The following is a 23,726-nucleotide window of genomic DNA, read 5'->3' as shown; positions in this document are numbered from 1 at the left end:
AGGAGGAAAGAAATAGGGAAATCCCTGCTCCGAAAACAAAAAGGTACCTGTTATTGATCCTAGCATACAGGTCAAAGGGATGCCTGCTCAAAAAATCAGCATCCCACAGAGGTGATGGTTGGATTTCCAGCCTCCTATCCTAGGGAACTAGAAACCAGTCCTCCAATTATCTGTCCTGAGCCCATGTCCAAAACAGTCAGTCCTTCCCCAGACTAGATAGGACTTGTTATTTGATGGCTGGCAGAATTAACCATGTTGGGATGTAGACCTACAAGGGGTCCTTACATGCCGTCAGAACCAAAGAGAGGAGGCAGACTATTCAAGGCATAGTGGTGGGACTGGGCTTGGTTGGCAATAGCTAATGAAGGCTGAAAGTTAACTTGGGACCCTGTTTTGGGGAGCTTTAAAAAGCCAACCGGAATGGTTTCTATACTAGAGAGTAGTTGTGAGTAAGGAAATAAAATGGGTAATTGGGCACTTTAAGGGAGATTCATCACTTAGAAGGCTGAGCTGGTTGCCTGGGAGACCGAGCCATAGCGCACAGGTCACAGATCCTTGGAATCTGGAACACACAGTGAAACCTTCAGTTGGTTGATTAGGCTCAGAGAGGAAGTGGATTCCCCATGCTCTCACACAGGTACAATGCTGGGTATACAGAAGACATTTAAATCAAACATGACTTTACTCAATTTCCTTGTTTACAGGTGAGCTCATGGATTCCCCTGGTGAGTGTTTGAGGGAAATCCAGTGAGCAAAAGCACGCAGATGATAGTGAGTGGGTGACTCCAAAGGTGATGGATGGAGGTGAGATCTTCCAATTCCTCATCTCCCATCCATATCAAACCTAGTGAGAAGAAATAGGGAAGTCCCTATTCCCAAAACCAAAGAAATACCAGTTATCGTTCCTAGAAAACAGGCAAAGGGGATGGCTGCTCAAACAATCAGAAGCCCACAGAGGTGATGGATGGAGCTCCAGCCTCTTAAACTAGAGAACTACAAAGCAGTCTTCTATTTATCTGTTCTGAGCCCATGTCCAAAACAGTCAGTCCTTCCCCAGACTAGCTAGAACCTATTAGATGGCTGGCAAGATTAACCCTGCTGGGACAGGGACCAACATAGGAGCTTGCATGTAATCAGAACCAAACTGAGGAGGTAATGTATTCTAGGCATGGTAGTGGGACTGCGCTTGGGTAGCAAAGGCTATTGAAAGATGAAAAACACATTGGAGCTCCTTTGTGATGCGCTTCAAAAAGCCAAACAGAAGTTTCTTTAGTAGAGAGTAGTAGTGAGTAGGGAAGAAAAATGGGCAGATGTGGACTTTAAGGGAGATCCATTACTTAGAATCTTGAGTTGGTTTCCTGGGAGACCAAGCCCTTGTACTGAGGTCACAGACCCCTGGAATCTGGGACACACAGTGAAATCCTCTGTTGGTAGATGAGGCTGAGAAGGGAAGAGGCTTCCCTATGCTCACACAGAGGTCCATGGCTGGGTATACAGAACACTTTTGAAATCAAATTCATTGTAGACAGATGACCTCATGGATCCCCCTGGTTGCTGTGTTCGAGGGAAACCCAGCAAGCAGCAGCACTCAGAGGACAGTGAGTGGGGGACTCCAAAGGTGATGGATGGAGGTGAGATCTTCCCACTCTTTGCCTCCCCATCATATCAAACCGAGGCAGAAGAAATAGGGAAGCCCTTGTTCTGAAAACCAAAATGTTACCTGTTATTGATCCTAGCAGCCAGGCCAAAGGGATGCCTGCTCAAACAATCAGCATCCAACAGAGGTAATGGTTGGATCTCCAGCCTCCTACCCTAGAGAACTAGAAACCAGTCTTCCACTTATCTGACTTGAGCCCAAGTCCAAAACAGTTAATCCTTCCCCAGACTAGATAGGACTTTTTATTTGATGGCTGGAATAATTAACCCTTTTGAGACGTAGATATTCATAGATTCCTTACATGCAGTCAGAACCAAAGTGAGGAGGCAGAGTATTTGAGTCATAGTGGTGGGACTTGGCTTGGGTAGCAATGGCTAATAAAGGCTAAATGATAAGTTGGGACCCCATTGTGAGGAGCTTTAAAAAGGCAAATGGAAGAGTATCTACACTAGAGAGTAGTTGTAAGGAAGGAAGAAAAATGGGCAAATGTGCACTTTAAGGGAGATCCATCACTTAGAATGTTGGTTTGGTTGGCTGGGAGACCTAGCCCTAGTGCTGAGGTCACAGACACTTGGAATCCTGAACACACCATGAAACACCCAGTTGGTAGTTGAAGCTGAGAAGTAAAGTGACTTCCCTATGCTCACACACAGGTCCATCGCTGGCTATATAGCAGTCTTTTGAAATCCAATATGACTTTAAACAAATTTCTTGTAGACAGGTGCTCTCATTGATCTTCCTGGTCACAGTGTTTGAGGGAACCCCAGCAAGCAGCAGCACTCAGAGGAAAGTGAATGAGGGACTCCAAATGTGATGGATGGAGGTGAGATCTTCCCACTCCTCTCCTCCCATCCATATCAGACTGAGGGATAAGAAATAGGGAAGTCTCTATTCCCAAATCTAAAGAAGTACACCTTATTGATCCTAGTAGACAGGCCAAAGGGATGGCTGCTGAAATAATCAGTAGCTCACAGAGGTGATGGATAGAGCTCCAGCCTCCTAACCTAGAGAACTACAAAGCAGTCTTCTACTTATCTGTTCTGGGCCCATGTCCAAAACAGTCAGTCCTTCCCCAGACTAGATAGGACTTGTTTTTGGATGACTGGCAGGATTAACCCTGCTGAGACCTGCACCTACATAGGATCTTTCCATGCAGTCAGACACAAAGTGAGGAGTGATCATAATGAGGCCCCGGTGGTGTGTAGCAATGTCAAATGAAGGCTGAAAAATAAGTTGGGAACCAGTTGCAAGGTTCCTTAAAAGCAAAATAGAAGAGTCTCTATCCTAGAGACCATAGTTATGAGTAAGGATTTAAAATGGGCAGATTTGCAGTTTAAGGGAGATCTATAACATAGAATGTTGTGTTGGTTGCCTGAGAGGCCAAGCCCTAGTGCTGACGTCATAGACACTTGGAATCTAGAACACACCATGAAACCTTCAGTTGGTAGATGAGGCTGACAGTGGATGTGGCATCCTTATGCTCACACACAGGTCCATGGCTGGGTATATAGAAGTCTTTTAAAATCAAACATGACTATAATCAAATTCCTTGTAGACAGGTGAACTTGTGGATCAACATGGTCACAGTGTTCAAGAGAACCCCAGCAGGCAGCAATACTCAGAGGACAGTGAATTGAGGATTCCAAAGGTGATGGAAGGGGCTGAAATTTCCCCACTCTTCTCTTCATATCAAACAGAGGAGGAAGAAATTGGGAAGTCCCTGTTCCCAAATCCAAAGAAGTACCACTTATTGATCCTAGCAGATAGGTCAAAGGGATGGCTGCTCAACAATCAGCATCCCACAGATGTGATGGAAGGAGCACTAGCCTCCTAACCTAAAGAACTAGAAACCAGTCCTCCACTTAACTGTACTGAGCCGGTGTCCAAAACAGTCTGTCCTTCCCCAGACTAGATAGAACCTGCTATTTGATGGTTGGCAGGATTAATCCTGCTGTGACCGGGATCTATATAGAACCTTGCATGCAATTAGAATGAACCTGAGGAGGTAATGTATTCTAGGCATGGTGGTGGGACTGGACTTGGGTAGCAAAGGCTAATGAAGGCGGAAAGACAAGTTGGGACCTCTTTGTGAGGTGCTTTAAAAACCCAATCAGGAGGACTTGCAGGTAAACATATCTGCAATCTATACATGAATTGCTTCCTCTCCCCTGACACAGAATGAAATAGACCACCTCAAAAGAGCATAAAAATCATCCTTGGAAGAACGGAGTAACTCTCCAGATGGCCACAGCAACGAAGGTACTTGGGTTTAGAACATTTCCACACTATGAGAAGGAGAAAAAGCCTGCACAAAATCATGAACTGAGCTGCCATCCCCCACATCCCCCAAGGACCAGAGTAGGGGCCAGCACGCTCACTGGAGACAGCTAGTGAGTGAGGAGTGTCTCTGGGGGGGGGGGACACCATGGTCCTTGGGATCTAACAAGGACTGCCAAGGAACTACCCCTCAGGGCGGTTTCACTGAAGAACTCTGTGCACTAGACATGGAGCAGACAGAGGGAGCCCTTGCAAAATGCGAACACTGTGGAGACCCTAGAAACTGTAGAAACTGCCTGAGGCCAAAGCTCCGCTCCTCGCTGTAGTGAGGGGGGGCACGCCAGGGTCCTTGGAAACTGACAGAGGCTACCAGGAAACTACTCCTCAGAGCGGTATTACAGGAGACTCCTGCACAAAAGAGAGAAGAGACCACAGAGCATGAGGGCTGGCTGGCAATAAACCACAGAGTCAGGGAAGAACCAGCCTGGGGCAAAAAACATTGCCACTTAAATCCACAGAAAAACTGCCCATAACACAAGACCTCTGACAATCCATTGCATTGGGAAAGTGAATAGATTTGTGCCCTATAGGGTAGTAGAAGGGTAACAAACAGATTGGTGGGGAGGAAAGCAGTACAAGGGAGGGAGATGGTGGGGTGGTAATTTTAGAAAGACTACAGAGAAAATAAGTGGGGGAATAAGAAGGGAGAGGGGTAGAAAAGGAAGTAAAATAAGGGTGGGAACTAAGGGGACTGATTAACCCAAACATTGGTGTAAAAGGAAATAGTGAAAGAAGGAAAGGCAGGACCAGGAGTAGGAATCAAAATGCTGGGAAATACATAGTAATCATAACTCTGAATGTGAATGCAATGAACTCACCCATAAAACACAAGCAAATAGAAGAGTGGATAAGAATCCAAAACTCTACCATACAGTGTCTACAAGAAACACACATGAGTAATGTAGATACTCATAGGGTGAAAGTAAGATGATGGAGCCAAATCTATTGGGCGTCAACTGATAAAAAGAAGGCAGGAGTCGCAATCATGATATCTGACAAAGGCAACGGAAAAACAGATCTAGTTAAAAGAGATAGGGAAGGTAATTACATCCTGAAAAAAGGCAGTATAGATAATGAGGAAATGTCCGTACTCAACATGTATGCACCAAATGGCATAGTATCCAAATTTCTTAAGGAGAAACTAGTGGAACTCAAGGATGAAATAGATAGAAAAATTATACTAGTTTCCTCTATCTGAACTAGATGAATCAAGCCAAAAAAATAAATCAGAAAGAGATAAGAGATGTGAATGAAATCTTGGAAAAATTAGAGTCAGTAGACATGTGGAGAAAAATAAATAGGGACAAAAAGGAATACACCTCATCAGCAGCACATGGCACATTCACAAAAATTGACCATGTATTAGGGCATAAAAACATTGGAAAACTGCAGAAATAATAAATGCAACCTTCTCAGATCACAATGCAATGAAAATAAGAATTAGTAAGGGATCATGGAGAGGTAAATCAAAAATTAATTGGAAACTAAACAATACAATTCTCAAAAACCGATTAAAGAACAAATCGTTGCAACAATTAATAACTTCATTTAAGAAAAAGAAAATGATGAGAAATCCTTTTAAAACCTATGGGATACAGCCAAAGAAGTACTCAGGGGATAATTTATATTATTGAATTTATATATTAACAAATTAAGAAGGGCAGAGGTCAATGAATTAGGCATACAAATAAAAAAAATTAGAAAGTGAACAAATTAAAAATCCTCTGATGAAGACTAAATTAGAGATCCTAAAAATCAAAGGATAAATTAATAGAATTGAAAGTCAAAGAACTATTGATTTAATAAATAAGACTAGAAGCTGGTACTTTGAAAAAAACAAATAAAAGAGACAAAGTACTAGTCAGTCTGATTTAAATAAGGAAAGAAAAAAACCAAATTGACAGTATCAAAGACAAAAAGGGAGACTTCTCCTCTATTGAAGAGGAAATTAAGGCAATCATTTAAAACTACTATGCCCAATTACACGGCAACAAATATGAGAATCTAGGTGATATGGGTGAATACTTACAAAAATATAAATTGCCTAGACTAACAGAGGAAGAAATAAATTTCCTAAACAATCCCATATGAGAAAAAGAAATTGAACAAGCTATCAAAAAACTCCCTTAGAAAAAATCGCCACGTCCAGATAGATTCACCAATGAATTCAATCAAACATTCAAAGGACAACTAATCCTAATATTATACAAACTATTTGACAATAAGCAAAGAAGGAGTTCTACCAAATTCATTTTATGACACAAACATGGTACTGATCCCAAAGCCAGGCAGGTCAAAAACAGAGAAAGAAAACTATAAACCAATCTTCTTAATGAATAGAGATGCAAACATCTTAAATAGGATACTAGCAAAAAGTGTCCAGCAAGCCATACCAAGGGTTATTCACTATGACCAGGTAGGATTCATACCAGGAATGCAAGGATGGATCATTATTAGGAAAACCATGCACATAATTGACCATATTAACAAGCAAACTGAAAAAAAAAACAGATGATTATCTCAATAGATCCAGAAAAAGCCTTTAATGAAATGGAACACCCATTCCTATTGAAAACACTAGAAAGTATAGGAATAGAAGGGTCTCTCCTAAAAATAATAAATAGCATATATCTAAAACCATCAGCAAACATCATCTGCAATGGGGATAAACTAGAAGCCTTCCCAATCAGATCAGAGGTGAAACAAGGATGCCCATTATCACCTCTATTATTTAACATTGTACTAGAAACACTAGCAGTAGCAATTAGAGAAGAAAAAGAAATTGAAGGTATTAAAATTGGCAATGAGGAGACCCACTTAATCAATCTTGGCGGATGATATGATGGTTTACTTAAAGAATCCTAGAGAATCAAACAAAAAGCTAGTCGAAACATTTTTAGCCAAGTTTCAGGATACAAAATGAACCTGCATAAGTCATCAACATTTCTATATATTTCCAACACAGCTCAGCATCAAGAATTAAAAAGAGAAATTCCACTTAAAATCACCCTAGACAATATAAAATACTTAGGAATCTATCTGTCGAGACAAACACAGGATCTATATGAATACAACTACAAAACACTCTCCACACACACACACACAAAAACTAAACAATTGGAAAACCATTGACTGCACATGAGTGGAACAAGCTAACATAATTAAAATGACAATACTACACAAATTCCCTTATTTAGTGCTATACCCATTGAACTACCAAAAAACTTTCTTTTCTGAGTTAGAAAAAAACATGAAGTTCATTTGGAAGGGGAAAAAAAGGATATCTAGGGAAATCATGAAAAAAATGCACAAGAAGGAGGACTTGCAGGACCAGATATCAAACTATACTATAAAGCAGCTGTCATCAAAACAGTTTGGTCTTGGCTAAAAGAAAGGAGGATCAGTTCAATAGACTTGGTGTAAATGACCTCAGCCAGACAGTCTATGCTAAACCCAAAGATCCCAGTTTTGGGGACCAAACTCCACTATTTAATAAAAACTGCTGGGAAAATTGGAAGACAGTATAGGAGAGATTAGGTTTGGATCAACATCTCACACACTACACCAAGATAAACTCAGAATGGGTACATGACCTGAATACAAAGAAAGAAATTATAAGCAAATTAGGTGAACATAGAATAGTTCACATGTCATATCTTTGGGAAAGGAAAGGCTTCAAAACCAAGCAAGAGCTTGAAAAAAATGACAAAATATAAAAACACTAATTTTGATTACATTAAATTAAAAAAATTTAAAAACAAAATTAATGCGTCCAAAATTATAAAGGAAGAAACAAATTGGGAAAGAATCCTCATTATAAAAGTAAGAACAAAGGTCAGAACAAAGGTCTAATTACTCAAATTTATTAAGAGCTATATCAGTTCTATAAAAACTCAAGCCATTCTTCAATTGATAAATGGGCAAGGGACTTGAATAGGAAATTTTCAGTTAAAGAAATCAAAAGTATTAATAAGTACATGAAAAAGTGTTCTAAATCTCTTATAATCAGAGAAATGCAAATCAAAACAACTCTGAGGTATCACCTCACACCTAGCAGATTGGCTAACATGACAGCAAAGGAAAGTAAAGAATGCTGCAGGGGATGTGGCAAAGTCAGGACATTAATTCATTGCTGGTGGAGTTGTGAATTGATCCAACCATTCTGGAGGGCAATTTGGAACTATGTCCAAAGGGCGATAAAAGACTGCCCTTTAATCCATCCATAGCACTGCTGGGTTTGTACCCCAAAGAGACAATAAAGAAGAAGACACGTAAAAAATATTCATAGCTGTGCACTTAGTGGTGGCAAAAAATTGGAAAATGAGGGGATGCCCTTCAATTGGGGAATGGCTGATCAAATTGTGGTATATTTTAGTGATGGAATATTATTGTGCTCAAAGGAATAATAAAGTGGAGGAATTCCATGGGGACTGGAACAACCTCCAGGAAGTGATGCAGAGCGAGAGGAGCAAAACCAGGAAAACACTGTACTCAGAGACTGAAACACTGTGGTACAATCACATGTAATGGACTTCTCCATTAGTGGCAGTATAATGACCCTGAATAACTTGGTGGTATCTATGAGGAAAACCACTATCCACATACAGAAGACATTTGAAATCAAACATGACGTTACTCAAATTCTTGTAGACAGGTGATCTCATGGAACCCTCTGGTCACAGTGTTCTATAGAAACCCAGGGAGCAGCAGCACATAGAGAAAGGTGAGTGGGGGGTCTTCAAGGTGATTGATGGATGTGAGATCTTCCAACTCCCCTCCTCCCATCCATATCAAAACGAGGGAGAAGAAATTTGGAAGTTCCTGTTCCCAAATCCAAAGAAGTACCATTATTGATCCTACCAGACAGGACAGAGGGATAAATGCTCAAACAATCAGCAGCCCACAGAGGTGATGGATGGAACTCCAGTAACCTAAACAAGAGAACTAGAAACCAGTCCGGCACTAATCTGTCCTGAGCCCACATCCAAAACATTCAGTTCTTCCCCAGACTAGATAGGACTTGTTATTTGATGGCTGACAGAATTAATCCTGTTGGGACGTTGACGTTCATAGGGTCCTAACATGCAGTCAGAACCAAAGTGAGGAGGCAGGGTAATTGAGACATAGTGGTGGGATTCGGCTTGCTTTACAATGGCTAAGGAAGACTGAAAGATAAGTTGTTGCCGCATTCAGAGGCACTTTAAAAAGCCAAACAGAAGGGTTTCTAAACTAGAGAGTAGTTGTGAGTAAGGAAATAAAATGGGCAGATGGGCACTTTAAGGGAGTCCCATCACTTCGAATGTTTGGCTGGTTGTCTGGGAGACCCAGCCCTAGTGCTGAGGTCATAGACCCTGGGAATCTGGAAGACACAGTGAAACCTTCAGTTGGTAGATGAGGCTCATAGGGGATGTGGCTTCCCCGTGCTCACACACAGGTCCATGGCTGGGTATACAGAAGACATTTGTATTCATAAATGACTTTACTCAAGTTCCTTGTTGACAGGTGACCTCATGGATCCCCATGGTTGCAATGTTTGAGGGAAACCCAGTGAGCAGCAGCACTCAGAGGATAGTGAGTGGGGGACTCCAAAGGTGATGGATGGAGGTGAGATCTTCCAACTCCTCTCCTCCCATCAGTATCAAACCTAGTGAGAAGAAATAGGGATGTCCCTATTCCCAGAATCAAAGAATTACCAGTTATTGATCCTAGCAGGGATGTCTGCTCAAATAATCAGTAGCTCACAGAGGTGATGGATTTTGCTCCAGCCTCATAACTAGAGAACTAGAAACCAGTCCTCTATTTATCTGTCATGAGCCCATGTCAAAAATAGTCAGTCCTTCCCTAGACTAGATGGGACTTGTTATTTGATGGCTGGCAGAATTAACCATGCTGGGACGTAGACCTCCATAGGATCCTTACATGTAGTCAGAACCAAAGTTAGGAGGCAGAGTATTCGAGGCATAGTGGTGGGACTGGGTTTGGGTAGCAATGGCTAATGAAGACTGAAAGATAAGTAGGAACCCCATTATGGGGAGCTTTAAAAAGCCAAACAGAAAAGTTTCTATACTAGAGAGTAGTTGTGAGTAAGGAAATAAAATGTGCCAATGGGCACTTTAAGGGAGATTCATCACTTAGAATGTTGGGCTGGTTGCCTGGGAGACCCAGACCTAGTGCCCAGGTCACAGACCCTTGGAATCTGGACACACAGTGAAACCCTCAGTTGGTAGATGATGCTGAGAAGGGAAGTGGCCTCCCTATGCTCACACACAGGTCCATGGCTGGTTATACAGAAGACTTTTGAAATCAAACATGACTTTACTTACTCAAGTTCCTTGTTGACAGGTGACCTCATGGATCCCCCTGGTCACAGTGTTCAAGGGAAACCCATTGAGCAGCAGCACTCAGAGGATAGTTAGTGGGGGACTCCAAAGGTGATGGATGAAGGTGAGATTTTCCAACTCCTGTCCTCACGTCCATATCAAACCTAGTGAGAAGAAATAGAGAAGTCCCCGTTTTGAAAACCAATGAAGTACCAGGTATTGATCCCAGCAGATAGGCCAAAGGGATGGCTGCTCAAAGAATCAGCAGCCCACAGAGGTGATGGATGGAGCTCCAGCATCCTAACCTAGAGAACTAGAAAGTAGTCCTCCACTTAGCTACCCTGAGCCCACTTCCAAAACAGTCAGTCCATCCCCAGACTAGATAGAACCTGTTATTTGATGGCTGATAAGATTAACCCTGCTGGGACTGGGACCTACAAAGGATCTTGCATTTAATCAGAACTAACCTGAGGAGGTAAGGTATTCTAGGCATGGTGGTGGGACTGGACTTGGGTGGCAAAGGCTATTGAAGGATGAAAGACACTTTGGGGCTCTGTTGTGATGCTCTTCAAAAAGCCAAACAGAAGAGTTTCTATACTAGAGAGTAATTGTGACTAAGGAAGAAAAATGGGCTGATGTGAGCTTTAAGAGAGATGCAGCACTTAGCATGTCTGGTTGGCTGCCTGGGAGACCCAGACTTGGGGTTAGGTCACAGACCCCTGGAATCTGGAATGCACAGTGAAACGACCAGTTGGTAGATGAGGCTGAGAAAGAAAGAGACTTCCTTATGCTCACACACAGGTCCATAGCTGGTTATATAGAATTCTTTTGAAATCAAAAATGACGCTACTCAAATTCCTTGTAGACAGGTGACCTCATGGATACCCCTGGTGACTGTGTTCTATAGAAACCCAGCCAGTAGTGACACTCAGAGAAAGGTGAGTGGGAGACTCCAAGGTGATTGATTGAGGTGAGATCTCCAACTCCTCTCCTCCCATCCATATCAAACTGAGGGAGAAGATATAGGGAAGTCCCTGTTACCAAATCCAAAGAAGTACCACTTATTGTTCCTAGCAACCAGGCCAAAGGGATGGCTGCTCAAACAATCAGTAGCCCACAGAGGTGATGGATGGAGCTCCAACCTCCTGACCTAGAGAACTAGGAACCAGTCCTTCATTAATCTGTCCTGAGCCCATGTCCAAAACAATCAGTCCTTCCCCAGACTAGATAGGACTTCTTATTTGATGGCTGGCAGAATTAACCCTGTTGGGACATAGAACTACATAGAGTCCTTACATGCAGTCAGAACCAAAGTGAGCAGGGAGAATATTCAAGGCATTGTGGTGGGACTGGGTTTGGGTAGCAACGGCTAATGAAGGCTGAAAGGCACATGGGGCTCTGTTGTGATTCGCTTCAAAAAGCCAAACAGAAGAGTTTCTATTCTAGAGAGTAGTTGTAAGGCAGAAAAATGGGCAGATGTGCGCTTTAAGGGAAATGCATCACTTAGCATGTTGGGTTGGTTGTCTGGGAGACCCAGCCCTAGTGCTGAGGTCATAGACCCTGGGAATCTGGAAGACACAGTGAAACCTTCAGTTGGTAGATGAGGCTCCTATGGGGATGTGGCTTCCCCGTGCTCACACACAGGTCCATGGCTTGGTATACAGAAGACATTTGAATTCATACATGACTTTACTCAAGTTCCTTGTTGACAGGTGACCTCATGGATCCCCATGGTTGCAATGTTTGAGGGAAACCCAGTGAGCAGCAGCACTCAGAGGATAGTGAGTGGGGGACTCCAAAGGTGATGGATGGAGGTGAGATCTTCCAACTCCTCTCCTCCCATCAGTATCAAACCTAGTGAGAAGAAATAGGGATGTCCCTATTCCCAGAATCAAAGAATTACCAGTTATTGATCCTAGCAGGGATGGCTGCTCAAATAATCAGTAGCTCACAGAGGTGATGGATTTTGCTCCAGCCTCATAACTAGAGAACTAGAAACCAGTCCTCTATTTATCTGTCATGAGCCCATGTCAAAAATAGTCAGTCCTTCCCTAGCCTAGGTGGGACTTGTTATTTGATGGCTGGCAGAATTAACCATGTTGGGATGTAGACCTCCATAGGATCCTTACATGTAGTCAGAACCAAAGTTAGGAGGCAGAGTATTCGAGGCATAGTGGTGGGACTGGGTTTGGGTAGCAATGGCTAATGAAGGCTGAAAGATAAGTAGGAACCCCATTATGGGGAGCTTTAAAAAGCCAAACAGAAGAGTTTCTATACTATAGAGTAGTTGTGAGTAAGGAAATAAAATGTGCCAATGGGCACTTTAAGGGAGATTCATCACTTAGAATGTTGGGCTGGTTGCCTGGGAGACCCAGACCTAGTGCCCAGGTCACAGACCCTTGGAATCTGGACACACAGTGAAACCCTCAGTTGGTAGATGATGCTGAGAAGGGAAGTGGCCTCCCAATGCTCACACACAGGTCCATGGCTGGTTATACAGAAGACTTTTGAAATCAAACATGACTTTACTTACTCAAGTTCCTTGTTGACAGGTGACCTCATGGATCCCCCTGGTCACAGTGTTCAAGGGAAACCCATTGAGCAGCAGCACTCAGAGGATAGTTAGTGGGGGACTCCAAAGGTGATGGATGAAGGTGAGATTTTCCAACTCCTGTCCTCACGTCCATATCAAACCTAGTGAGAAGAAATAGAGAAGTCCCCGTTTTGAAAACCAATGAAGTACCAGGTATTGATCCCAGCAGATAGGCCAAAGGGATGGCTGCTCAAAGAATCAGCAGCCCACAGAGGTGATGGATGGAGCTCCAGCATCCTAACCTAGAGAACTAGAAAGTAGTCCTCCACTTAGCTACCCTGAGCCCACTTCCAAAACAGTCAGTCCATCCCCAGACTAGATAGAACCTGTTATTTGATGGCTGATAAGATTAACCCTGCTGGGACTGGGACCTACAAAGGATCTTGCATTTAATCAGAACTAACCTGAGGAGGTAAGGTATTCTAGGCATGGTGGTGGGACTGGACTTGGGTGGCAAAGGCTATTGAAGGATGAAAGACACTTTGGGGCTCCGTTGTGATGCTCTTCAAAAAGCCAAACAGAAGAGTTTCTATACTAGAGAGTAATTGTGACTAAGGAAGAAAAATGGGCTGATGTGAGCTTTAAGAGAGATGCAGCACTTAGCATGTCTGGTTGGCTGCCTGGGAGACCCAGACTTGGGGTTAGGTCACAGACCCCTGGAATCTGGAATGCACAGTGAAACGACCAGTTGGTAGATGAGGCTGAGAAAGAAAGAGACTTCCTTATGCTCACACACAGGTCCATAGCTGGTTATATAGAATTCTTTTGAAATCAAAAATGACGCTACTCAAATTCCTTGTAGACAGGTGACCTCATGGATACCCCTGGTGACTGTGTTCTATAGAAACCCAGCCAGTAGTGACACTCAGAGAAAGGTGAGTGGGAGACTCCAAGGTGATTGATTGAGGTGAGATCTCCAACTCCTCTCCTCCCATCCATATCAAACTGAGGGAGAAGATATAGGGAAGTCCCTGTTACCAAATCCAAAGAAGTACCACTTATTGTTCCTAGCAACCAGGCCAAAGGGATGGCTGCTCAAACAATCAGTAGCCCACAGAGGTGATGGATGGAGCTCCAACCTCCTGACCTAGAGAACTAGGAACCAGTCCTTCATTAATCTGTCCTGAGCCCATGTCCAAAACAATCAGTCCTTCCCCAGACTAGATAGGACTTCTTATTTGATGGCTGGCAGAATTAACCCTGTTGGGACATAGAACTATATAGAGTCCTTACATGCAGTCAGAACCAAAGTGAGCAGGCAGAGTATTCAAGGCACTGTGGTGGGACTGGGTTTGGGTAGCAATGGCTAATGAAGGCTGAAAGACACATGGGGCTCTGTTGTGATTTGCTTCAAAAAGCCAAACAGAAGAGTTTCTATTCTAGAGAGTAGTTGTAAGGCAGAAAAATGGGCAGATGTGTGCTTTAAGGGAAATGCATCACTTAGCATGCTGAGTTGGTTGCCTGGGAGACCCAGCCCTAGTGCTTAGGTCACAGACCCTTGGAATTCTGAACACACAGTTAAACCCCCAGTTGGTAAATCAGGCTGAGAATGGAAGTGACTTCCCAATCTCACACACAGGTCCATATCTGGGTATATAGAATTCTTTTGAAATCAAATATGACGTTACTCAAATTCCTTGTAGACAGGTGACCTCATGGATACCCCTGGTCATTGTGTTAGAGAGAAACCCAGTGAGCAGTGACACTCAGAGAAAGGTGAGTGGGAATCCAAGGTGATGGATTGATGTGAGATCTTCCAACTCCTCTCCTCCCATCCATATCAAACTGAGGGAGAAGAAATAGGGAAGTCCCTGTTCCCAAATCCAAAGAAGTACCAGTTATTGATCCTAGCAGCAGGCCAACTGGATGGCTGCTCAAACAATCAGCAGTTCAGGGAGGTGATAGATGGAACTCTAGCCTCCTAACCAGAGAACTAGAAACCAGTTCTCCACTTTTCTGTCCTGAGCCCACATCCAAAACAGTCAGTCCTTCCCCGGACTAGAAAGGACTTGTTATTTGATGGCTGGCAGGATTAACCCTGCTGGGACGTAGACCAGACCCCAGTAGCGTCCATACATTCAGTGAGAACCAAAGTGAGGAGGAAGCATATTCAAGGCATGGTGATGGGTTGCAATAGTTAATGAAGGATTAAAAATGATTCAAGACCCCATTGTAAGGTCCTTTAAAAGTGAAACAGACTTCTGGTTAAACATGGCTGCAATCTAGTCGCAAATTGCTTCCTCTCCCTGGCACTGAACAAAATAGACTACCTCATAAGATCATAAAAATCATCTTTGGAGGAATGGAGGGACTCTTCAATACCCCACAGAAATGAAGGTACGTGGGGTTTGAACATTGCCACACTATAAGAAGGAGGAAAAGTTTCCAGAAAAATGTGAATTGAGCTGCCCTTTCCGCTCCTCCCCCAAGGAACCAGATTAGGGGCTCAGAGTGCTCACCAGGACAGCAAGTGAGTGAGGAATGTCTCTTTCGGGATTATCACTAATCAACATGTACTCACCAAATAGTATAGTACCCAAATTTCTAATAGAGAAACTAGGAGAATTGAAGGAGGAAATAGACGGTAAAACCATATTAGTGGGAGACTTAAACCAACCATTATCAAATTTAGATAAATCAAATCAAAAAATAAATAAGAAAGAGGTAAAAGAAGTGAATGAAATCTTAGAAAAATTAGAATTAATAGACATATGGAGAAAAATAAATAGGGATAAAAAGGAATACACCTTCTTCTCAGCACCACATGGCACATTCACAAAAATTGACCATACATTAGGTCACAGAAACATAGCACACAAATGCAGAAAAGCAGAAATAATGAATGCAGCCTTCTCAGATCACAAGGCAATAAAAATAATGATTAGTAATGGTACATGGAAAACCAAATCTAAAACCAATTGGAAATTAAACAATATGATACTCCAAAATCGTTTAGTTAAAGAAGAAATCATAGAAACAATTAACAATTTCATCGAGGAAAATGACAATGGCGAGACATCCTTTCAAACCTTTTGGGATGCAGTCAAAGCAGTAATCAGAGGTAAATTCATATCCCTGATTGCTTATATTAACAAACTAGGGAGATCAGAGATCAATCAATTGGAAATGCAAATGAAAAAACTTGAAAGCGATCAAATTAAAAACCCCCAGCAGAAAACCAAACTAGAAATCCTAAAAATTAAGGGTGAAATTAATAAAATCGAAAGTGATAGAACTATTGATTTAATAAATAAGACAAGAAGCTGGTACTTTGAAAAAACAAACAAAATAGACAAAGTACTGGTCAATCTAATTTAAAAAAGGAAGGAAGAAAAGCAAATTAATAGCATTACAGATGGAAAGGGGGACAGCACCTCCGATGAAGAGGAAATTAAGGCAATCACTAGAAGCTACTTTGCCCAATTATATGGCAATAAATACACCAATTTAGGGGATATGGATGAATATATACAAAAATACAAACTGCCTAGACTAACAGAAGAGGAAATAGAATTCTTAAATAATCCCATATCAGAAAAAGAAATCCAACAGGCCAACAAAGAATTCCCTAAGAAAAAATCCCCAGGGCCTGATGGATTCACAAGTGAATTCTATCAAACATTCAAAGAAGAGCTAATCCCAATACTATAAAAACTATTTGACATAATAAGTAAAGAGGGAGTTCTACCAAATTCCTTTTATGACACAAACATGGTACTGATTCCAAAGCCTGGCTGTTCAAAAATGGAGAAAGAAAACTATACACCAATCTCCCTAATTTAGATGCAAAAGATTTATACCAGGAATGGAGGGTTGGTTCAATATTAGGAAAACCATCCACATAATTTAACATATCAACAAGCAGACAGAGAAAAAATCACATGATTATCTCAATAGATGCAGAAAAAGTCTTTGATAAAATACAACACCCATTCCTATTAAAAACACTAGAAAGCATAGAAATAGAAGGGTCATACCTAAAAAAAATAAATAGTATATATCTAAAACCACCAGCTAACATCATCTGCAATGGGGATAAACTAGATGCATTCCCAATAAGATCAGGAGTGAAACAAGGATGCCCATTATCAATTCTATTATTTAACATTGTACTAGAAACACTAGCAGTAGCAATTAGAGTAGAAAAATAAATTGAAGGCATTAAAATAGACAATGAGGAGTCCAAATTATCGCTCTTTGAAGATATTATGGTCTACTTAAAGAATCCTAGAGAATCAAACAAAAAGCTAGTCGAAATAACAACTTTAGCAAAGTTGCAGGATACAAAATAAACCCACATAAGTCATCAGCATTTCTATATATTTCCAACACATCTCAGCAGCAAGAATTAGAAAGAGAAATCCCATTCAAGATCACCTTAGGCAAAATAAAATACTTAGGAATCTATCTCCCAAGACAAACACAGGAACTATATGAACACAACTATAAAACACTTTCCACACAAGTAAAACTAGACTTGAGCAATTGGAAAAACATTAAGTGCTCATGGATGGGATGAGCCAATATAATAAAAATGACCATCCTACCCAAACTTATTCATTTATTTTGTGCTATACCCTTTGAACTTCCAAAAAATTTTTTTTACTGACTTAGAAAACAAAGTTAATTTGGAAGAACAAAGGATCAAGTATATCCAGGGAAATAAAGAAAAAAAAGGATGGTGGCCTTGCAGTCTAAGATCTCAATCTCTATTATAAAGCAGTGGTCATCCAAACAATCTGGTAGTGGCTAAGAGACAGAAAGGAGAATCAGTGGAATAGACTTGGGCTAAGTAACCTCAGCAAGGTATATGACAAACCCAAAGACCCCAGCTTCTGGGACGAAAACCCACTATTTAACAAAAACTGCTTGGAAAACTGGAAGACAGCGTGGGATAGATTGGGTTTGGATCAACACCACACACCCTACACCAAGATAAACTCAGAATGGGTGAATGATTTGAACATAAAGAAGGAAACTATAAGTAAATCAGGTGAACACAAAATAGTATACGTGTCAGACGTGTGGGAAGTAAAATACTTTAAAACCAAGCAAGACATCAAAAGAGTCACAAAATGTAAAATAAACAATTTTGATTACATCAAGTTAAAATTTCTCTACAAACAAAACCAATGTAACCAAAATGAGAAGGGAAGCAACTAATTGGGAAACAATCTTCATAACAAAAACCTCTGACAAAGGTCTAATTACTCAAATTTATAAAGAGCTAATTCAATTGTACAAAAAATCAAGCCATTCTCCAATTGATAAATGTGCAAGGGACATAAACAGTCAGTTTTCAGCAAAAGAAATCAAAATTATTAATAAGCACATGAAAAAGTGCTCTAAATCTCTTATAATCTGAGAGATGCAAATCAAAACAACTCTGAGGAACCACCTCACCCCTAGCAGATTGGGTAATATGACAGCAAAGGAAAGTAATGAATGCTGGAGGGATGTGTCAAAGTCAGGACATTAATTCATTGCTGGTGGAGTTTTGAATTGATCCAACCATTCTGGAGAGCAATTCGGAACTATGCCCAAAGGGCGATAAAAGACTGCCTGCCCTTTGATCCAGCCAAAGAGCTGCTGGGTTTGTACCCTACAGAGATAAAAAGGAAAAAGAAATATACAAGAATAATTATAGCTGCTTTCTTTGTGGTGGCATATAATTGGAAAATGAGGGGATGCCCTTCAATTGGGGAATGGCTGAACAAATTGTGGTACATGTTGGTGATGGAATACTATTGTGATAAAAGGAATAACAAAGTGGAGGTCCCCCTGGTCACAATGTTCGAGAGAATCCCAGGGAACAGCAGCACACAGATGAAGGTGAGTGGGGGACTACAAGGTGCTGGGATGGAGGTGAGATCTTCCAACTCCTATCCTCCTGTCCATATCAAATTGAGGGAGAAGAAATAGGGAACTCCCTGTTCCCAAATCCAAAGAAGTACCACTTATTGATCATATCAGACAGGCCAAGCGGATAGCTGCTCAAACAATCAGCAGCCCACAGAGGTAATGGATGGAGCTACAGCCTCCTAACCTAGAGAACTAGAAACCAGTCCTCCACTTTTCTGTCCTGAACACACATCCAAAACATTCGGTCCTTCCCCAGTCTAGATAGGAATTGTTATTTGATGGCTACTAGAATTAACCCTGCTGGGACGTAGACATACATAGGGTCCTTATATGCAGTAAGAACCAAAGTGAGGAGGAAGCCTATTCAAGGCATGATGGTGGGTAGCAATGGTTAATGAAGGCTGGAAAATGATTTAGGATCCCATTGTGAGGTTCTTTAAAAGAGAAACATAAGAGTTTCTGTACTAGACACTAGCTGTGAGTAAGGAAGTCAAATGGGAAGATGTGCACTTTAAGGGAGATCCATCACTTAGAATGTTGAGTTGCTTGTCTGGGAGATCCAGCCCTAGTGCTGACATGACCCACCACTGAAATCTGGAAAAGACAGCGAAACCCCCAGTTGGTAGATGAAGCTGAGAAGGGAAGTGACTTCCCTAAGCTCACACACAGATCTATAGCTGGATATACAGAATTCTTTTGAAATCAAACATGAATTTACTCAAATTTCTTGTAGACAGGTAACCCTGTGGATCCCCCTGGTCACAGTGTTAGAGGGAAACCCAGCGAGCAGCAGCACTCAGAGGATAGTGAGTAGAGGACTCCAATGGAGATGGATGGAGGCAAGATCTTCCAACTCCTCTCCTCCCATCCATATCAACCTAAGGAGGAAGAAATGGGGAAATCCCTGTTCCGAAAACCAAAAAGGCACCTTTATTGATCCTAGGAGAACGGCCAAAGGATGCCTACTCAAACAGTCATCATCCCACAGAGTTGATGGATGGATTTCCAGCCACCTATCCTAGAGAACTAGAAAACAGACCTCCATTTATCTGTCCTGAGCCCATGTCCAAAATAGTCAGGTCATCCCTAGACTAGATAGGACTTGTTATGTGATGGCTGGCAGAATTAACTCTGTTGGGATGTAGACCTACAAAGGGTCCTTACATGCAGTCAGAACCAAAGAGAGGAGGCAGAGTATTCAAGGCATAGTGGTGGGACTGGGCTTGGGTAGCAATGGATAATGAAGTCTGAAAGATAAGTTGGGACCCCGTCCTGCGGCACTTTAAAAATCCAACCGGAAGAGTTTCTATACTAGAGAGTAGTTGTAAGGAAATAAAATGTGCCGATGGGCACTTTAATGGAGATCCATCACTTAGAATGTTGGGCTGGTTGCCTGGGAGACCCAGACCTAGTGCCCAGGTCACAGACCCTTGGAATCTGGAACACACAGTGAAACCCTCAGTTGGTAGATGATGCTGAGAAGGGAAGTGGCTTCCCTATGCTCACACACAGGTCCATGGCTGGGTATACAGAAGACATTTGGTATCAAACATGACTTTACTCAAGTTCCTTGTTGACAGTTGATCTAATAGATCCTCCTGGTAGCAGTATTTGAGGGAAACCCAGTGAACAACAGCACTCAGATTATAGTGAGTGGGGGACTCTATAGGTGATGGATGGAGGTGAGATCTTCCAACTCCTCTCCTCCCCATCCATATCAAACCTAGTGAGAAGAAATAGGGAAGTTCCTGTTCCCAAAGCCAAAGAAATACCAGTTATTGATCCTAGAAAACAGGCAATAGGGATGGCTGCTGAAAGAATCAGCAGCCCACAGAGGTGATGGATGGAGCTCCAGACTCCTAACCTAGAAACCATTCCTCCACCTAGCTGTCCTGAGCCCACGTCCAAAACAGTCAGTCCATCCCCAGACTAGATAAAACGTATTTAATGGCTGCCAAGATTAACCCTGCTGGGATCGGGACCTACATAGGAGTTTGCATGTAATCAGAACTAACCTGAGGAGGTAAAGTATTCTAGGTATGGTGGTGGGACTGGATTAGGGTAGCAAATGCTATTGAAGGCTGAAAGACACTTTGGGGCTCCATTGTGATGCGCTTCAAAAAGCCAAACAGAAGAGTTTCTATACTAGTGAGTAACTGTGAGTAAGGAAGAAAAATGGGCAGATATGGGCTTTAAGGGAAATCTGTCACTTACAATGTTGAGTTGGTTGCCTGGGAGACCAAGCCCTTGTACTGAGGTCACAGACCCCTGGAATCTGGGACACACATTGAAACCCTCAGTTGGTAGATGAGGCTGAGAAGGGAAGTGTCTTCCCTATGCTCATACACAGGTCCATCGCTGGGTATACAGAAGACTTTTGAAATCAAACATGACTTTACTCAAATTTCTTGTAGAGAGGTGACTCATGGATCCCTCTGGTAGCAGTGTTCGAGGGAAACCCAGCAAGCAGCAGCACTCAGAGGACAGTGAGTGGGGGATTTGAAAGGTGATCCATGGAGGTGAGACCTTCCCACTCTTTGCCTCCCCATCATATCAAACCGAGGCAGAAGAAATAGGGAAGCCCTTGTTCTGAAAACCAAAAAGTTACCTGTTATTGATCCTAGCAGACAGGCCAAAGGGATGTCTGCTCAAACAATCAGCATCCCACAGAGGTGATGGATGGATCTCCAGCCTCCTATCCTAGTGAAGTAGAACCCAGTCCTCTACTTATCTGTCCTGAACCCAAGTCCAAAAAGTCAGTCCTTGCCCAGACTAGATAGGACTTTTTATTTGGTGGCTGGAATCATTAACCCTTTTGGAACATAGACCTTCATAAAGTCCTTACATGCAGTCAGAACCAAAGTGAGGAGGCAGAGTGTTCGAATCATAGTGGTGGGCCTGGACTTGGGTAGCAATGGCTAAAGAAGGCTGAATGATAAGTTGGGGCCCTGTTGTGAGGCATTTTAAAAAGTGAAACTGAAGAGTTTCAATACTAGAGTGTAGTTGTGAGGAAGGAAGAAAAATGGGCAGATGGGCACTTTAAGGGAGATCCTTCACTTAGAATGTTGGTTTGGTTGGCGGGGAGACTTGGAATCTGGAACACACCGTGAAACCCCCAGTTGGTAGTTGAAGCTAAGAAGTAAAGTGACTTCCCTATGCTCACACATAGGTCCAAAGGTGGGTATATAGAAATCTTTTGAAATCCAATATGACTTTACTCAAATTCCCTGTAGACAAGTGATCTCGAGCATCCCCATGGTCACAGTGTTTGAGAGAACCCCAGTGAGCAGCAGCACTCAGAGGAAAGTGAGTGGGGGACTCCAAAGGTGATGGATGGAAGTGAGATCTTCCCACTCCTCTCCCCCCATCCATATCAGACTGAGGGAGATTAAATAGGGAAGTCTATGTTCCTAAATCCAAAGAATACCACTTATTGATCCTAGTAGACAGTCCAAAGGGATGGCTACTCAAATAATCAGTAGCTCACAGAGGTGATGGATGGAGCTCCAGCCTCTTAACCTAGAGAACTATAAAGCAGTCCTCTACTTATCTGTTCTGAGCCCATGTCCAAAACAGGCAGTCCTTCCCCAGACTAGATAAAACCTATTTGATGGCTGGCAAGATTAAGCCTGCTGGGACCTGCACCCACATAGGGTCTTTACATGCAGTCTGAACCAAAGTGAGGAGGCAGCATAATGAGGGCAAGGTGGTGGGTATCGAAGTTGGGACCTTGTTGCGAGGTCCTTTAAAAACAAAACAGAAGAGTCTCTATCCTAGAGACAATAGTTATGAGTAAGGATGTAAAATGGGCAGATTTGCACTTTATGGGAGATCTATAACATAGAATGTGGGGTTGGTTGCTGAGGTCACAGACACTTGGAATCTAGAACACACCATGAAACCTTCTGTTGGTAGATGAGGCTCAGAGTGGAAGTGGCATCCATATACTCACACGCAGGTTCATGGCTGGGTATATAGAGGTCTTTTGAAATCCAATATGACTTTACTCAAATTCCCTGTAGACAAGTGATCTCGTGATTCCCCCTGGTCACAGTGTTTGAGGGAACCCCAGCTGGCAGCAGTACTCAGAGGACAGTGAATTGAGGATTCTAATGGTGATGGATGGAGGTGAAATATTCTCACTCTTCTCCTTCCCTCCATATTAAACAGAGGAGGAAGAAATTGGGAAGTCCCTTTTAACAAATTCAAAGAAGTACCACTTATTGATCCTAGCAGATAGGTCAAAGGGATGGCTGCTCAACAATCAGCATCCCACAGATGTGATGGAAGGAGCACTAGCCTCCTAACCTAAAGAACTACAAACCAGTCCTCCACTTAGCTGTCCTGAGCCCATGTCCAAAACAGTCTGTCCTTCCCCAGACTAGATAGAACCTGCTATTTGATGGCTGTCAGGATTAATCCTGCTGTGACCGGGATCTATATAGGACCTTGCATGAAATTAGAATGAACCTGAGGAGGTAATGTATTCTAGGCATGATGGTGGGACTGGACTTGGGTAGCAAAGGCTAATGAAGGTGGAAAGACAAGTTGGGACCTCTTTGTGAGGTGCTTTAAAAAGACAAACAGGAGGACTTCCAGGTAAACATACCTGCAATCTAGACATGAATCGCTTCCTCTCCCCCGACACTGAATGAAATAGACTACCTCAAAAGATCATAAAAATCATCCTTGGAAGAATGGGGAAACTCTCCAGAAGGCCACAGCAATGAAGGTACTTGGGTTTGGAACATTTCCACACTATAAGAAGGAGAAAAAGCCTGCATAAAAACATGTACTGAGCTGCCCTCCCCCACATCCGCCAAGGAACCAGAGTAGGGGCCAGCACACTCACTGGAGAGAGCAAGTAAGTGAGGAGTGTCTCTCTCTGGGGGGGGGGGAGCACACCATGGTCCTTGGGATCTAACAAGGACTGCCAGGGAACTACCCCTCAGGGCAG

At 42.4% G+C, this 23,726-nt stretch overlaps 1 long non-coding RNA gene across 2 annotated transcripts in view; it reads left to right on the top strand.

The window, feature by feature from the left end:
* Positions 1-23,726, top strand: part of LOC103095441 (uncharacterized) — a 183,408-nt gene that overhangs the window by 99,550 nt on the left and 60,132 nt on the right. The window contains exons 11-17 of one of the 2 annotated variants that reach the window (XR_008914645.1): positions 705-9,598; positions 10,337-10,438; positions 11,180-11,252; positions 12,027-12,128; positions 12,867-12,968; positions 13,710-13,782; positions 14,551-14,623. This is a non-coding gene — a long non-coding RNA (uncharacterized LOC103095441). The remainder of the gene's footprint in view (positions 1-704; positions 9,599-10,336; positions 10,439-11,179; positions 11,253-12,026; positions 12,129-12,866; positions 12,969-13,709; positions 13,783-14,550; positions 14,624-23,726) is intronic. The other variant, XR_008914644.1, reaches the window with a different exon arrangement.

This window comes from Monodelphis domestica, chromosome X, assembly GCF_027887165.1.
Source record: "Monodelphis domestica isolate mMonDom1 chromosome X, mMonDom1.pri, whole genome shotgun sequence".
NCBI classification, from domain to species: Eukaryota; Metazoa; Chordata; class Mammalia; order Didelphimorphia; family Didelphidae; genus Monodelphis; species Monodelphis domestica.
This window is presented reverse-complemented; position numbering and strand designations above follow the sequence as displayed.